Source organism: Marmota flaviventris, chromosome 13, assembly GCF_047511675.1.
Source record: "Marmota flaviventris isolate mMarFla1 chromosome 13, mMarFla1.hap1, whole genome shotgun sequence".
NCBI lineage: Eukaryota > Metazoa > Chordata > Mammalia > Rodentia > Sciuridae > Marmota > Marmota flaviventris.
In genome coordinates this window covers 1897157-1916370 of record NC_092510.1, presented here as the reverse complement: position 1 = coordinate 1916370, position 19214 = coordinate 1897157, and positions in this window count along the sequence as shown.

Genomic DNA, 19214 nt, shown 5'->3' with positions numbered 1-19214 from the left:
AAATATTATTAGTGGATTATATGGGATTTATATTTTGATCTTTTAAGGACCATGATAGTTTTTTCAAAAGTATCTTATTAAATTTATATTGTAACCAAAATTTTTATCTATACATATACACATATATGCTGGAGTCCCTACTATTGTTGAGATATTTGTTTGGTTTGGTGTGGTTTGGTGCTAGGAATTGAACTCCAGAGGTGGTTACCATTGAGTTATGTCCCCAGGCCTTTTTTTAGACAAGTGATATTTCACTAATATCTCACTAAGTTGCTTATAGACTTGCTATATTGTTAAGGGTATCTTTCAAATCACAATCATCCTGACTCAGTGTCTCCAGTCTCTAGTATATTTGCCACTACACCTAGCTCTTTTAGATTATTATAATAACCTTTTCAAAAGTACTTCCCAGGTTACAGAAAGTCTCTCTGACTGATGCATTTTATCCCTGTGGAAAGTTTATATGATGTAGCCAATGTAAGACTATTCTGTAAAGATTTATTGGAATAAACAGAGATCACTGGTTTTTAACCTCCTTCTGAACTACTATTTGCTATCATAGTTCATAAAAGTTCTGGGAAAAGAATGTAAATTCATTTGTTTAAAATCTGTAGAGATTTACATAAGCTCACTCGCCTTATGTTCCAGAGATTGGAACTTCAGGACATAGTAAAATAAACAAAATATGTTAAAGTTGAGACATCCAAAACACACACACACACACATAAAAAATTTCTAGGAGTTATTAGTAGTTCTAGCATTATTACTAGTGTCTTAGGGTTGGGGAAGGATTCAGAAAGTGCTAAAATCTCACTCAGGATAAGAGTAGTTTACTGGATTTCTCCCTATTTCATCTAAAATACAAGCTAGAGTGAACTTCATCTGTCAGCAATAGCAGTTCGGAAAATATGCTGGCCAATGTTTCTTTGAGATAAATTGACAGCTTTGATATTTGGGTATTTCTGTGTCTTGATCACAGCTGATGAAACACTTGCAAAGGCTTTTATGGCTCCTAGATATTGCCATTTTTTTTTTTGTATCACTTCTCCCATATTTCCTTCTTTTTTTTTTTTTTTTTTTTTTTTTGTGATGCTAGAGATTGAACCCAGGGCCTTGTGCATACAAGGCAAGCACTCTAAAAACTGAGCTACATCCTCACATCCTCAGCCCCTCTCTCACATTTCTGTTTACTATAGGTAATGATGGTAATTGGGGATTTTTTCCCAAATATGGTACATTGCTCAAGACAGGACTAATATCCAGTGTATCTAAATCTCTCTACTCATTCATGATTTTGCCAAAGAGACACTCATAGTAGTTTTTTTTTTTTTTTTTTTTTTCTTAAATGTGTCTATAGATGGAGGGAGAGTGTCTCATTTAAATATTCTGCTTTATTTTCAACATCATTCCCTCTTAACATTTGCCTTTTATAGTGTTGCTAAGGTTAGAACTGACTACCTTGCACATTCTTCACACACACTCTACGAGTGAACTTTGCCACTAGGTCCCAATTCTAACTTTAGGTTGGATAGATTCATTCATTCTTGTCTAATGTTATTTTTCATATGGTTGATTTTACATATGCCTTTCATATTGCTTTTAACCATACTATTGACATAAATATGGTTTCAGATTTGATTCATATTATGATTTATTGGTCTATATTATTGCAATATAGTTTCATAATTTATATTAAATGTGTCACATAACAATAACTATATTATTTGTTTTTTATTAAAGGTTTTGGGGTATTTTACATATTTTATTTCCAAGATAAATTTATATATTTTTTTGATCCCTTCTTTTCTTTTCTTTTCTTTGGTACTGGGAATTAAACTCAGGGGAAATTAGCCATTGAGCCACATCCCCAGACCTATTTTGTATGACATTTAGAGATGGTGTCTCACTGAGTTTCTTAGGGCCTCACTTTTGCTGATGCTGGATTTGAGCTTACAATAAACCTGTCTCAGGCTCCCAAGGTTCTGGGGTTACAATTGTGCACCACCACGTCCAGCTCTCTTCTTGTATTTAAAGAAAAGCATGATAAAATTTTGCTGGGAAAATATTATGTTTTAAATTGAGTTAAAATAGTTGTCTTTGTCATGATTAGTTTTATTTACGCACATGGTATTTTATGTGCTTTTGTAAATTTTTATTTAGTTGGTGACAAGTTCTATATATTTTTTGAAAGCCATTATACATGTGATGTATTTAACAGATGTAACTTCAGTATAATACTTATTTGGTATTTTGTACTCTAATTAAACCAAAAATATTCTGGGCTCTAGAAACCAATTTTTCTCCAACTTTATTATTTTTATTTTTTGAATGTACCTCCTCTTTCCTCCTAGGCCCCAGATTTTCACTGTATTGACAAGTATAGCTCTAGCCTTATACTATCATGTAACTGTATGTTGTCATGGTACACACATATGATAATTTCTACAGGTCTAAGCTGATTGGTGAGGAGTATTTCATATATATATACACTTTTCATGAATAAATAACAGCAATTTCTACTCCATCTTTAGTTCATGAGAATTTGTTTTGAGTCCTCATAAATACTCTGTATTCTTTGGGTTTTTATTGTTTCTTACTGGAAATTTAAATCTGGGGCACAGTTAGGCTGGGTCACACATTGTTGCTTAGGGCTTTGCTAAGTTTCTGAGGCTGGTTTGAACTCAGGATTATCTTGCCTTAGTCTCCAAATCCAATGGGATTAGAGGTGTGTCCAATGGAACCTGGTTCTATTTTATTTTTATATTGAAATATATATTACTTCTGAAAATAATTTACTCTTGATATTAAGAAAGCATAGAATACCATTTTTTCCACACAAATAACACCTTTTTTGGAAAAGATGTCCTTTTTTTTTTTTGAAAAGAGAGCATTAGTGCCAGATGTATACTTTATTGTTGTCTAAATTGCAAGTTGTTTATTATTATTATTAAGCTATGTATTAGTTACAAAAGTTTATCTGTTCATATTATTATAAAGTATATACTATTTTATATAACTTTATAGCATACATGAGTGGGTATCAAAATGACATGTTGGGTATTGGGAGGGGAGGAGAGGGTTCATGGGGTTAGATATGATGGTAGAATATGATGTATATTATTATATAAAATACATGTATAAAGAAGTGACTTCATGTAAATATACTTTGTATAAAACCAGAGAAATTAAAAATTGTGCTCTATATGTATAATAAGAATTGTAATGCATTCTGCTGTCATATGTAATTTAAAAATAATTAAAAATTAAAAATAGGAGAAGGAAGATGGCGGCGAGGGGAGTGCATTGTCCCCGTGTGCTGCTTCACTGTGTGGGAGTATGACAAGTCAGGACGGCTAAAGGATATTTTGTTAGGAATTTCCAGCAATAGTGGGGTGCTCCGGAACCTGGAGGAAGGATTTCCATCGCACGAGGATCGGCTACGGGGACTCAAACGCGAGAGGTTTGTCGCACGGAGGGTAACACTGCTTATTCAGCAAATCGCCCCGCGGCTAAAGTCTGGGATAGAGACGCAGGGTTACAGCGCTGCAGTTTCTGCCAGCCGCGCAAGCACCGTACTCAGGGCTGAATTCTGGGTTCGAGACGGGGGAAGGAAGCGGTCCATCTCGGTTCTCCACACCGGTCAGACCACAGAGGAGGCCAGCAGCCACCATGTTGGTAAACTGACGTCACCACCCCTGTTTTTGACTGACCGCAGCTCATTCAGCCATAGAACAGGTAATTTCAGGCTGCAATTCGCCTGCGGCTTGCAGACAGATTGCTAGGGCTCAGCGCCTGGGTGCTTCTTAGAACCTGATCTTATCAGAGTGAATACCGAGCGTGGAGCGGCCGAGTTCCGGCTCCCGGAACTGAGCCCGCGGGGACTGCTTCTTGGAGCTTACATTTATAGGAGCTTACACCGAGCACGGAGTGGCCGAGTTCCGGCTCCCGGAACTTCCCTGGCCCGGGGCTAGGAGCCCGCGGAAACGGCTGAGGGCCGGTCAGGACTCACCCGGTGCTTTGGTTGCCCGGCAAGGGGAACGAAATGCTGCCATTCGCATAGGATACCAACATGGCAGAGATCTGACGTCTGCAGAAAGCGGCGGAGGAGGGAACTTCATCAATACCAGTGGTGACATAAGCAGTTGGTCTCCTGGTAGGGGGGGTGAGGCACAGTCACCCGAGTCTCCTCAATTTGTCGTCGAGCCAGAGGGAAGGAGCCGGGCCGCCGCCAGCGCCCGGAGCAGGCCCAGCGGCTCGCCAGCGTGGTGACCGCGTGACCCCAATTGGAGAGGGGGCGGAGCGGAGCCGCCACCCGCAACCGCAAGGTGGGCAGACCCGCGACCCAGTGGTACATGGGCGTGGTAGGAGGGGCAGGGCAGAGCCGTGGTTCGCGCTTGCAAGGTAAACAGACCTGTGTCAGCCTGGTGGGTCAGGCCCAGTGGCCTGCCAGTGTGGTACACACGTCACCCCAACTGGAGTAGGGGCAGAGCAGATCCTTCTCCCACGCCCGGATCAGGCCCTGCCAGTGTGGTGGTCACGTGACCCCAATTGGAGTGGGGGCGGAGCGGAACTGCCACCCGTGCCCGCAGGGTGAGCAGACCAGTGATCAACCTGCAGATCAGGCCCAGGGGTCCGCAGGCGTGGTAGGAGGGGCAGGGCAGATCCGCCGCCCGCGCCTCCAAGGTAGGCAGACCTACAACAGACCAGCGGATCAGGCCCAGGAGCCTGCCGGCGTGGTACAAACACCACCCTAATTGGAGTAGTGGCAGAGCAGAGTCGCCACCCGTGCCAGGAACAGGCCCAGCATCCTGCAGGCGGGGTAGTCACGACACCCCAATTGGAGTAGGGGCAGAGCAGAGCCTCCACCCGTGCCCGAAAGGTGGGCAGATCTGCGACCGACCAGCGGGACAGGCCCAGTGGCCTGCCGGTACGACAGACACGTCACCCCATTTGCAGTAGGGGCAGAGTAGAGCCGCCGCCCGCGCCTGCAGGGTAGGCAAACCTGCAACCGACCGGCGGATCAGGCCCGGTGGCCTGCCGGCGTGGTACACTCGTCACCCCAATTGGAGTAGGGGCAGAACAGAGCCGCCGCCAGCTCCCAGAACAGGCCCAGTGACCTGCCGGCGTGGTAGCCACGAAACCCCAATTGGAATAAGGAGAGAGCAGAGCCGCCGCCCGCACCTGCAGGAAAGATACGCAAGCAGTATGAAAAGACAAGGAAAGAAAGGACCACAAGCAATGCAGGTCAACGCAACTTAAGAAGAGGTAACAGCTGCAGCAGATGGAATGTCAGATAAAGAATTCAGGATATACATGCTTCAGATGATCTGGAGTATCAAGGAAGACATTAAACAGCAAAATCAGACAATGAAAGATCACTTCGACAACGAATTACGCAAACAAATCCAGGAAGCAAAGGATCAACTATACAGGGAGATAGAGGTTATAAAAAACAAACAAACAGAAATCCTAGAAATGCAGGAAGCAATAAACCAACTTAAAAACTCAATGGAGAATACTACCAGCAGAGTAGAACACTTAGAAGATAGAACATCAGACAATGAAGACAAAGTATTTCAACTGGAAAAGAACATAGACAGCTCAGCAAGACTGATAAGAAACCATGAGCAGAACATCCAAGAAATATGGGATAACATTAAGAGACCAAACTTAAGAGTCATTGGGATACAGGAAGGTACAGAGCTCCAAACCAAAGGAATGAGAAGCCTATTCAATGAAATAATACAAGAAAACTTCCCAGACTTGAAGAATGAGACAGAACCCCAAATCCTAGAAGCCTACAGGACGCCGAATGTGCAAAATCATAAGACATCCACACCTAGACACATCATAATGAAGATGCCCAACATACAGAATAAGGAGAGAATTTTAAAAGCTACAAGAGAAAGGAAGCAGATTACATTTAGGGGTAAGCCAATCAGGATAACAGCTGATCTGTCAACACAGACTCTGAAAGCTAGAAGATCCTGGAATAACATATTTCAAACACTGAAAGAAAATGGGTTCCAACCAAGAATTGTGTATCCAGCGAAATTAAGCTTCAGGATGGAAGATGAAATTAAAACCTTCCATGATAAACAAAAGTTTAAAGAATTCGCAGCTAGAAAACCATCTCTTCAAAACATCCTCTCCAAAGCATTACAGGAAGAGGAAATGGAAAATAACAATGAAAACCAACAGTGGGAGGTAGGACAGTAAAGGGGGGGGAATAATCAAAGAGGAAAACAAACCATGTTTAGTAACAGAAATAAATAAATATGGCTGGAAGAACAACTCATATCTCAATAATAACCCTAAATGTTAATGTCTTAAACTCACCAATTAAGAGACACAGGCTAGTAGAATGGATCACAAAACAAGACCCAACAATATGCTGCCTACAGGAGACGCATTTGATAGGAAAAGACATACATAGGCTGAAGGTGAAAGGTTGGGAAAAATCATATCACTCATATGGACTTCGGAAACAAGCAGGAGTGTCCATACTCATATCAAATAAAATAGATTTCAAGCCAAAGTTAATCAAAAGAGATAAAGAGGGACACTACATACTGCTTAAGGGAACCATACACCAACAAGACATAACAATCATAAATATTTATGCCCCAAACAATGGTGCAGCTATGTTCGTCAAACAAACTCTTCTCAAGTTCAAGAGTCTAATAGATCACCATACCATAATCATGGGAGACTTCAACACACCTCTCTCGCCACTGGACAGATCTTCCAAACAAAAGTTGAATAAGGAAACTATAGAACTCAATAACACTATTAATAACCTAGACCTAATTGACATATATAGAATATACCACACAACATCAAGCAGTTACACTTTTTTCTCAGCAGCACATGGATCCTTCTCAAAAATAGATCATATATTATGTCACAGGGCAACTCTTAGACAATATAAAGGAGTAGAGATAATACCATGCATCTTATCTGATCATAATGGAATGAAACTGAAAATCAACGATAAAAGAAGGAAGGAAAAAGCATACATCACTTGGAGAATGAACAATAGGTTACTGAATGATCAATGGGTTATAGAAGACATCAAGAAGGAAATTAAAAAATTCTTAGAGATAAATGAAAACACAGACACAACATATCGGAATCTATGGGACACATTGAAAGCAGTTCTAAGAGGAAAATTCATTGCTTGGAGTTCATTCCTTCAAAAAAGAAAAAACCAACAAATAAATGATCTCATACTTCATCTCAAAATCCTAGAAAAAGAAGAGCAAAACAACAGCAAAAGAAGTAGAAGGCAAGAAATAATTAAAATCAGAGCTGAAATTAATGAAATCGAAACAAAAGAAACAATTGAAAAAATTGACAAAACTAAAAGTTGGTTCTTTGAAAAAATAAACAAAATCGACAGACCCTTAGCGATGCTAGCGAAGAGAAGAAGAGAGAGAACTCAAATTACTAGCATACGGGATGAAAAAGGCAATATCACAACAGACACTTCAGAAATACAGAAGATAATCAAAAACTATTTTGAATCCTTATACTCCAACAAATTAGAAGATAGTGAAGGCATTGATAAATTTCTTAAGTCATATGATCTGCCCAGATTGAGTCAGGAGGATATAGAAAACCTAAACAGACCAATATCAATTGAGGAAATAGAAGAAACCATAAAAAGACTTCCAACTAAGAAAAGCCCAGGTCCAGATGGGTATACAGCAGAATTTTACAAAACCTTTAAAGAAGAACTAATACCAATACTTTTCAAGCTACTTCAGGAAATAGAAAAGGAGGGAGAACTTCCAAATTCATTCTATGAGGCCAACATCACCCTGATACCTAAACCAGACAAAGACACTTCAAAGAAAGAAAACTACAGACCAATATCTCTAATGAACCTAGATGCAAAAATTGTCAATAAAATTCTGGCGAATCGGATACAAAAACATATCAAAAAAATTGTACACCATGATCAAGTAGGATTCATCCCTGGGATGCAAGGCTGGTTCAATATACGGAAATCAATAAATGTTATTCACCACATCAATAGACTTAAAAATAAGAACCATATGATCATCTCGATAGATGCGGAAAAAGCATTTGACAAAGTACAGCATCCCTTTATGTTCAAAACTCTAGAAAAACTAGGGATAACAGGAACATACCTCAATATTGTAAAAGCAATCTATGCTAAGCCTCAGGCTAGCATCATTCTGAATGGAGAAAAACTGAAGGCATTCCCTCTAAAATCTGGAACTAGACAGGGATGCCCTCTCTCTCCACTTCTGTTCAACATAGTTCTCCAAACACTGGCCAGAGCAATTAGACAGACGAAAGAAATTAAAGGCATAAAAATAGGAAAAGAAGAACTTAAATTATCACTATTTGCAGATGATATGATTCTATACCTAGCAGACCCAAAAGGCTCTACAAAGAAACTATTAGAGCTAATAAATGAATTCAGCAAAGTGGCAGGATATAAAATCAACACGCATAAATCAAAGGCATTCCTGTATATCAGCGACAAATCCTCTGAAATGGAAATGAGGACAACCACTCCATTCAAAATATCTTCAAAAAAAATAAAATACTTGGGAATCAACCTAACAAAAGAGGTGAAAGACTTATACAATGAAAACTACAGAACCCTAAAGAGAGAAATAGAAGAAGATCTTAGAAGATGGAAAAATATACCCTGTTCATGGATAGGCAGAACTAACATCATCAAAATGGCGATATTACCAAAAGTTCTCTATAGGTTTAATGCAATGCCAATCAAAATCCCAACGGCATTTCTTGTAGAAATAGAGAAAGCAATCATGAAATTCATATGGAAAAATAAAAGACCCAGAATAGCAAAAACAATGCTAAGCAGGAAGTGTGAATCAGGCGGTATAGCGATACCAGTCTTCAAACTATACTACAGAGCAATAGTAACAAAAACAGCATGGTACTGGTACCAAAACAGGCGGGTGGACCAATGGTACAGAATAGAGGACACAGAAACCAATCCACAAAACTACAACTTTCTTATATTTGATAAAGGGGCTAAAAGCATGCAATGGAGGAAGGATAGCATCTTCAACAAATGGTGCTGGGAAAATTGGAAATCCATATGCAACAAAATGAAACTGAATCCCTTTCTCTCGCCATGCACAAAAGTGAATTCAAAATGGATCAAGGAGCTTGATATCAAATCAGAGACACGGCGTCTGAAAGAAGAAAAATTGGCTACGATCTACATACTGTGGGGTCGGGCTCCAAATTCCTCAATAGGACACCCATAGCACAAAAGTTAATAACTAGAATCAACAAATGGGACTTACTCAAACTAAAAAGTTTCTTCTCAGCAAAAGAAACAATAAGAGAGGTAAATAGGGAGCCTACACCCTGGGAACAAATCTTTACTCCTCACACTTCAGATAGAGCCCTAATATCCAGAGTATACAAAGAACTCAAAAAATTAGACAATAAGAAAACAAACAACCCAATCAACAAATGGGCCAAGGACCTGATCAGACACTTCTCAGAGGAGGACATACAGTCAATCAACAAGTACATGAAAAAATGCTCAACATCTCTAGCTGTCAGAGAAATGCAAATCAAAACCACCCTAAGATACCATCTCACTCCAGTAAGATTGGCAGCCATTAGGAAGTCAAACAACAACAAGTGCTGGCGAGGATGTGGGGAAAAGGGTACACTTGTACATTGCTGGTGGGACTGCAGATTGGTGCAGCCAATTTGGAAAGCAGTATGGAGATTTCTTGGAAAGCTGGGAATGGAGCCACCATTTGACCCAGCTATTCCCCTTCTTGGTCTATTCCCTAAAGACCTAAAAAGAGCATGCTACAGGGACACTGCTACATCGATGTTCATAGCAGCACAGTTCACAATAGCAAGACTGTGGAACCAACCTAGATGCCCTTCAATAGACGAATGGATAAAAAAAATGTGGCATTTATACACAATGGAGTATTACTCTGCATTAAAAAATGACAAAATCATAGAATTTACAGGGAAATGGATGGCATTAGAGCAGATTATTCTAAGTGAAGCTAGCCAATCCCTAAAAAACAAATGCCAAATGTCTTCTTTGATATAAGGAGAGTAACTAAGAACAGTGTAGGGACGAAGAACAGGAGAAGAAGATTAACATTTAATAGGGATGAGAGGTGGGAGGGAAAGGGAGAGAGAAGGGAAATTGCATGGTAATGGAAGGAGACCCTCAGGGTTATACAGTGGAGGAGGTAGAGAGAGAGGAGGGGAGGGGAGGGGAGAGGTGGGGAGGGGGGAGGGTGAAGGATGGGAAAGGCAGCGGAGCACAACAGACACTAGTATGGCAATTTGTAAATCAATGGATGTGTAACTGATGTGATTCTGCAATCTGTGTATGGGGTGAAGGTGGAAGTTCATAACCCACTTGAATCAAAGTGTGGAATATGATATGTCAAGAAATTTGTAATGTTTTGAACAACCCACAATAAAAATTAAAAAAAAAAAAATTAAAAATAAATGATGGCATTATGTTCTAACTGGAAATAAATACTACTTCTTTTAAAAGTTGAAAAAAAAAAAGGACTGTTGTTCAGTGACAAACTTTATAAAGTATAAAATGTACCCTTAACATTTGGTAATACATAAACCTAGATGTAGGTATTCATAGTGTTGTCACCAAAATTAAAAAAGATATTACTGTATAGTTAATGTCTTGCAATGTATACTCATAATTATATGAGCTGCATTTTGTACATATACATATATACTACCATTATATATAATTAATAAATGATTATGACATCTCACATTAACCACATTTATTTCAAATTAATTTGTCTTTTGAAAGCACGAATATATGACACTCTTTGGATATATATATATATATATATATATATATATATATATATATATATATATATATATATATATATGGATATATAAAATATATACTTGGTGTGTCTTCAAATTTGTCACTTTTATATATTATGTTCTTTTCTTTACTCTCCTTTTTATAGAATTTCTTTTTTCAAATTATTGAGATTAATGAATTTTAGACACTTCAGTTTAACAGTACACTCTGTAGATTTTCTTTTTAACCTCAGCTAAAATGCATCCTACGTTTTATAGGCTTATTGTTATGTAAATGACTTCTAAAAACCTGCATATATAATTTCCTACCCTGACCTTATTCTGGACTATTGATATCTGAGTGAAGGGGAACTCAAAATGATCCATGGACAAAGTAGAACAGGGATGGGTCAGGATGTAAGATTGGTGGATGCTGAGTATGTAGTAGTGAATATTCATGAAAAAGTATTGGTGGAATAGATAGGGGTAGAAAAATTGTGCTGTGAAGGAAAGAGGGAAAGAATGACCAGATCAATGGTTCAGATTTAAAATGTCTAACTGTGGATCAATGGTAGCATGGGGTAAGGAGTAGTTTCTTTAGAGGCAGAAATAAGGTAAAAGCGAAAGAAAGGTAACAGTCTTCAAGAAAAAGAGTCAGATTAATGGGTTATGTGTTTATTTCTTCCCATCTTGGGTGGAATTGATAATTCACAGAGTATGTTTCAGTAGGTAGTATAAAACCATTTCCAAGTAGCTTTACAAATTTGTGTGGCCACAATCAACATTTTACAATTGAAGTAACATAAAATCTTTACACTTTTTCATCTGTTTTTTTAAATTTATTTATTTATTTATTCATTCCATTTTTTTTTCCATTCACTTTTGCTTTACTGTTATTGTGTATACACTCCTGGTGACTATACAATGAAATAAATATATTAGATTCCACTTTTCACATCAAATAGTGTCTGCTAATGGGGCTGATTATAAAATGTCATAGAAAGGGCCATTCAAGTAATCAAAAGTAGAAATTGATATAACTGTTTAGAGAATATGTTTACATGCCAATTAATTAAAGTATTATCAGTTTTTCTGAATATTTTCTGTATCCAATATTTTTATATGTGTATATGCAAGTGAATACCACAAGTTCAAACATTTTAAAACTGACATACAGAATTTTAATATTTAAATGTACAATGATGGTGGAGAGTTTTTGTTTTATTTACTATTTGAACTCAAATTGTTCTCTCTGTAATTTATATGCAAATATTCGAAGTTATTCAGTGTTGAACTTCAAGTGGATTCTTCTCATTTCTCTTTCCTGGAGTTTCTCTTAAAATATGAATATTTTATAAAAGATAAAATGCAGAGAATAAATCTTATAAAAATTTGAAAAATATTTTAGAATTTTGGTGAATAATAAGCAAAATATATCTTAATATTCAATAATTTGAAGACACATGCATCAAAATAATTCTTTAAATAGAATTTTTGAACAAAAATATATTTATATTTTACTTAAATCTGAGTGTCTTAATAAAAGAGGCAGTGCTGTAACAAGTTTTATATTTTAAAACAAAAGATGAGGGGCTGAAGATGTGGCTCAAGTGGTAGTGCACTCGCCTGGCATGTACACAGAACTGGATTCGATCCTCAGCATCACATAAAAATAAAATAATAAAGATGTTATGTCCACTGAAAACTAACTAAATAAATAAATATTTTAAAATTCTCTCTTTCTCTCTCTCTCTCTCTCTCTCTTTAAAAAAAAGTTGAACAGACCACCCATAAAAATCACAAAGTCTTTTACTGAGTAGTTGTAATCACAAAGTCTTTCAATGAGTAGTGGTAATTTAACATGTTTTATTACTACACACATAAAATGATATTTTGTGAAATATGTGGTTTAATTTTCCTAAAAATTTAAATAATTTTATGTATCAATACATTTTAAAAAAGTATATTTTAATTATTTACTATTAATTTAAGCTTAAATGAACTGAATATTAGATTAGATCACTATTCAAAATTTTTGAGAAAATTAAAGATTTCTTACACACTATAATCTTGATTTTTATTATAATTTTCTGCATTTTCAACTTATTTTTAATTTCATGCAATATTCAACCAGGATAAGTTAACACTAAAAATGGAATAAATTCTTTTACAATTTCATGTTTATAGGCTATTAAAAATGACCAATAATGTATTTAAGTAAGAAAAAGAAATTATTTTACTACTATTTAGTATAAAGCTGTTTTGTTTTTTATTTGAAATGCTCTCCAAAAACTTATGTTTTGAAGACTTTGTCCAGTGCAACAATTTTCTGGGGGTGAGGATGTGGATTTCAAGGATCTGATCTCATCAATGGTTTCATCCATTGGGAGTTCATCCATTGAGTATTCAGAGCTAAATAAACTATTGGAACATAGTTGAAACTGTAGGACGTGGATCATTGTTGAAGTTGGTGGGCCTTTCAGGGTACATCTTATATCTTTGCTTTTGTGATGCTATAAGGTGAGTGGTTTTTCTGAGCCACATTCTTCTGCTATGATTTTCTGTCTCAACTTGAAAAAAAGAAATGCAGTTTTATGACCATGAACTATAACCTCTGAAATCATTAGCCAAAATAAAATCTTTTTCTTCTTTAAGTACTTTGTTTATTATTTTGACACAGTGACAGGGCTTTGAATAGCTAACACTCAGCTACTTTGGAAGAGCTTTGAATTAAGCATCATAAAACCTGAAATTATCTAGAGTTTTTAAAATGAACTTTTGTCATCAGGGAAAAGTCACTTAATTTTATGTACTTCTATTTAATAATCATGTAATTGGAAAAGTACATCCAAATTTTTCTATAATCTTCCCTAAAAATATACTATATTAGTACACATATTTATTTATTTATTTTCTTATTTATATTTTTGTATCATGGGTTGAATTCAGGGGCACTTGATTAAAAGTCTTAATCACGATACTTGTTGTAATACAGAGCTGTATATATACCAGAGAATAACATTAATTTAAAAAGATAGGACATAATGACAATTAAACAGGAGTATTGCAAGTTCAAGGACAGCCTCAGCAACTTTGTGAGATCCTTTCTAAAAAATGGTTCCATCTTTCCCTGAAATATAATGTTGGGGATCTAGCTCATTTGTAGTGCACCCCTGGGTTCAATTTCCAGTGTTAGAAATAAATGAATAAGAATAAATGAAAAAATAACCAATTAGTTGATAACAGTTTAATGAAATGAACATGTATGTTTTTAAGATAATGTATTAAAAGTTTTTTATTTTTATTTATTTATTTATTTATTTTCATTTAGGTGGAACAAATAAAAGGGTAAGGTTATTTTGTCCTAATCATAATAATATAAAACTCATGGGATTTATTTTGGTAATTTTTAAATTACTGAAAAATTGGAATATTAGTTTAATTATTTATATTTCTCTGTGTTAATAACTATTTGCCAATTAGTTGTACCTAGTGTATAGTGGGCATGGTTTGGCCACCATTCTTTGATAATATCAATCATTAAATAATAAATATGGCTTAAGAATCCTAATCTGGAGGCTTACTGAGCCTGGGGTGTGAGTGGCAAATATTGAAGTATGAAAATAATAACAAGGACTTTGGAAAATGTTTTTCTCTCTCTCTTTCTCTGATTGATATGGGAAAATATCTATATGTCTATCCATTTATTTAGAAACATGTTTGATTGGAGATTGAAAAGCCAATTTTATATTATAGCTTTTTATATGACAAAGGAGGAAACAGTCACCTTTTCCTCTATGAAGGATCTGAACATGTGTGTTTTCTCAAGTCAAGTCATCAAGATTTGAACCATTTGCTATTTGGAAATTGAGGCAATTTACATATTTTTTCTGTTTCTTTTTCTCTATCTAAAAGGTAGCAATAACTATAACAGCTTGTTTATAGTATTTTCCATCAGTTTTAAATAAATGACTTGGAGACAACTGTCATGTAGACAGTGCCCAGCAAAAATAGCAGCGACTCTTACCACTATCATCCATCTTGTGGTTCTTTATCGTCATATTACAACAGTGCTGTAGGTTCAGAGAGATTTAATCCCTGACAATATCATTGATTCTCTGTGATATAGATTTTGACATCTAATCTTTCTGGGTTTAGTTTGTCATAAATCAGATGGCGATGAATGGTTCCTTTCCCGCACAGATGTTTGAAAAATTTTATGCATCATTCATACACTGTTGGGTGAAATTCTTGGAACACATCCAACTGCAGCTATTTGAAATGGTATTACTAACAGCCTTCCAAATTGTCTTCATGACATCTATCTTTGGTAGATTTTCCTATTATTTTTACTTACAGCAGACTTTTTTTCTAAAAATAAATTTACTTTTGTCACATTACTTCAGATATAACTTTAGGATAAAAATACAAACACAAAAGCATCTAACATAAATATAATGAATTCCATTTGTTAGTCAAGAAGCTAAACATATTATAGAAGTTCTATAGTTTAGTTCTTTCAGTGATTCTTCAGTATAGGTGATTGTTTTCCCAATTTTAACTGCTGAAGAGACTGGCAGAAGTAAGATGAATCATGTTCTAGTGGCATCATCTTCTCCTTTTTATTGAGACTTAATGAAGAATCTGTCAGTGATTTTTCTCCTCCTTGCAACTTAGAAATTAACATGATTTTATGCACTAAAAATAAATAAAAAAAGGAAATGTCATGTTATACACCTTTGTTAAGGGAATAGTATAATAAAAATCCTAAATATCAGCAGTCAGATATAAGGTAATTTTTAAAATATCTGCATCAGCATTTCTAGGAATAATTTGAAAAAGTGATGGAAGGTATTTGAAAAAAAAAAAGCTACAACACTTCACTGAAATAAACAGCACTGTTATTTTTTTGAGGAAAAAATAAACATTCTGGGTATTTTGAATTAAAAGATAATTCATACGGTTAAGCTATAAAGGATAATATTTTAAATAGTTTTAACAAAACATTTGTATAGGATGCATAAGTATGATCAAGTATAACTAATCATAATAGAGATACCTGGAAAATAAAAGTAAATATTTAAATGTATCATGATACTATAGTAAAGCATTATAGTGAGGGCACAAAATAGCAGATCTATTATATAAGAATAACAATGGAGAACTAGAAAATTTCTAATGTTTTGAAAATGATCTGATAAATTAATTGTAGAACTTGAAATTTTTATACTATAAACTCTATTTCTAAAAATCTTGTGAGAAGTTACAGAAAAAATGTGTGACATTTATGGATGATCACATGTATTGTAAGTTAAACTATGTTCAAGTTCTTACAAGCATAACATTAAGCACCTTTCAGAAGAAGAACAAGCTGTAGGTAAATTCTTCTGAGTGACATTATCACCTATATCTTTAGTAGAACTGCATAAGCATCTCAGTAAAGTTTAGAATCAATGCACCATTAATAAAGGCTGACAGTAATTTTTTATGTAAGTTTTCATCTGCCATCTTTAGAAAAGTAATTAATATATAATTTCCCTACAATAAATATAACATTAGCATTTCAACTATTTTGCAGAGATATGATTCATGTCTCATCACAGTGAAAAACTTTAATAAATTTAGTATAACCCTTAAAACATTTATTATAAATATTATGCTAATTCATTATTAATAAGAGATCAGTCTAGTTTATATTCTTTTCTACAAATGGTATTTTAAATTAAAAAAATCATATTTTTACCTACTTTCATTTCATTTTCATATGTGCATCTATAAAAAATCCCAAATTTTTGTGGAAAGTAATAAAAAAATATTTTTGATTATCTACTATTACAATATATATTATGCAATTTTCAAAGAACACTGAAGTATGTACACATTAAATACATTTAAGCATATATGTAAATATTTTAGTATATACATATACACAAGTATGCAACATAATGCAGTGTTTTGATATTCTAGAACAGAAGTATCTAGGGAGTTGTTTCAGAATCCGATACACTGCATTCTAAAGTGGCAAGCTGAAATGCATATATTTCTCTCAATGCAATATAATTTAATAGAAATAAAGAAAACTGATTTTTAAATTAATTTAACAACTACCTGTTGTGTTAACAAATAGTGATGTACTAAAAGTAGAATTCATATCTGTATCTATTTCAAATATTTGAGCTTTTTTCATTTTTGCTCATGAGTCCAAATTAACAATGAAAATACCCAAATCCACACACCCTAAGAGACCAAATTTTCACAATACTAATTACATACCAATTCTATCCCTAGTCCGTGGCAACTCCTGACAATGACTAAAAGTTTTTCTAGTAATAGTAATAATAGTAGGTAAATGTAAATGTTTGTAAACACCAAAATTATTTTTTCAATTTGTAATCTCTTTATGGTTTATCTATTATTTCTGCCCACGTATCATTAAGAGATATATGACAGAGCAACCCTGAATGGGACTACATATGTTTCCTGGGAGTTACATAACAAAATACCACAAACTATGTAGCTAACAACAGAAATTTATTATCTCAAAATTCTAGCAGTCAGAATCTGAAATCAAGGTGTGAGAAACGCTGTGCTCCTTCTGTGACTCTGGATAAAATCCATCCATTCATCTTCCTAGTTTTTGTGATAACACTTAATACTCCTCAATTTTTGTCAGTTTGCAGCTATATCACTCCAATCTGCTTCTGTTCTCACAGGTCTCTCTCTTCTCATTATCTTGTTACATAAAAGTCCTTCAAGCATATTGGTTAAGGGCAACATTAATTTCCTCATCTTTACTGCATATGATAAAAACATAATTGATTTTACCATCTTAGCCATTTTTTTAAACTCACAGATTATATTCTTCAAATTATAATTTAAAATAAACAATTTACAAGAGTGACAGGTTTATTTCATTTTTTATTTTACAGTCCCACGCACTATTAAGTACCCCATTTTGTAATGCCATTTGAACATTCTTAAGTTAGATATGTACATAGTTGTTTTGCATTAAAATATGCTGGCATTTTAAATCTCTAATTTTCAGTTCAGATTGAATTAATTTAAATGATACTTAAGAAAAAATCCTAGAAAAAGAAGAGCAAAACAACAGCAAAAGAAGTAGAAGGCAAGAAATATTAAAATCAGAGCTGAAATTAATGAAATCGAAACAAAAGAAACAACTGAAAAAATTGACAAAACTAAAAGTTGGTTCTTTGAAAAAATAAAAAAAATCAACAGACCCTTAGCCATGCTAGCGAAGAGAAGAAGAGAGAGAACTCAAATTACTAGCATACGGGATGAAAAAGGCAATATCACAACAGACACTTCAGAAATACAGAAGATAATCAGAAATTATTTTGAACCCTTATACTCCAATAAATTAGAAGATAGTGAAGGCATCGATAAATTTTTTAAGTCATATGATCTGCCCAGATTGAGTCAGGAGGATATAGACAACCTAAACAGACCAATATCAATTGAGGAAATAGAAGAAACCATCCAAAGACTACCACCTAAGAAAAGCCCAGGACCGGATGGGTATACAGCAGAGTTTTACCAAACCTTTAAAGAGGAACTAATACCAATACTTTTCAAGCTACTTCAGGAAATAGAAAAAGAGGGAGAACTTCCAAATTTATTCTATGAGGCCAACATCACCCTGATACCTAAACCAGACAAAGACACTTCAAAGAAAGAAAACTACAGACCAATATCTCTAATGAACCTAGATGCAAAAATCCTCAATAAAATTCTGGCGAATCGGATACAAAAAACATATCAAAAAAATTGTGCACCATGATCAAGTAGGATTCATCCCTGGGATGCAAGGCTGGTTCAATATACGGAAATCAATAAATGTTATTCACCACATCAATAGACTTAAAAATAAGAACCATATGATCATCTCGATAGATGCAGAAAAAGCATTCAACAAAGTACAGCATCCCTTTATGTTCAAAACTCTAGAGAAACTAGGGATAACAGGAACATACCTCAATATTGTAAAAGCAGTTTATGCTAAGCCTCAGGCTAGCATCATTCTGAACGGAGAAAAATTGAAGGCATTCCCTCTAAAATCTGGAACAAGACAGGGATGCCCTCTCTCACCACTTCTGTTCAACATAGTTCTCGAAACACTGGAGAGAGCAATTAGACAGACGAAAGAAATTAAAGGCATAAAAATAGGAAAAGAAGAACTTAAATTATCACTATTTGAAGGTGACATGATTCTATACCTAGCAGACCCAAAAGGCTCTACAAAGAAACTATTAGAGCTAATAAATGAATTCAGCAAAGTGGCAGGATATAAAATCAACACGCATAAATCAAAGGCATTCCTGTATATCAGCGACAAATCCTCTGAAATGGAAATG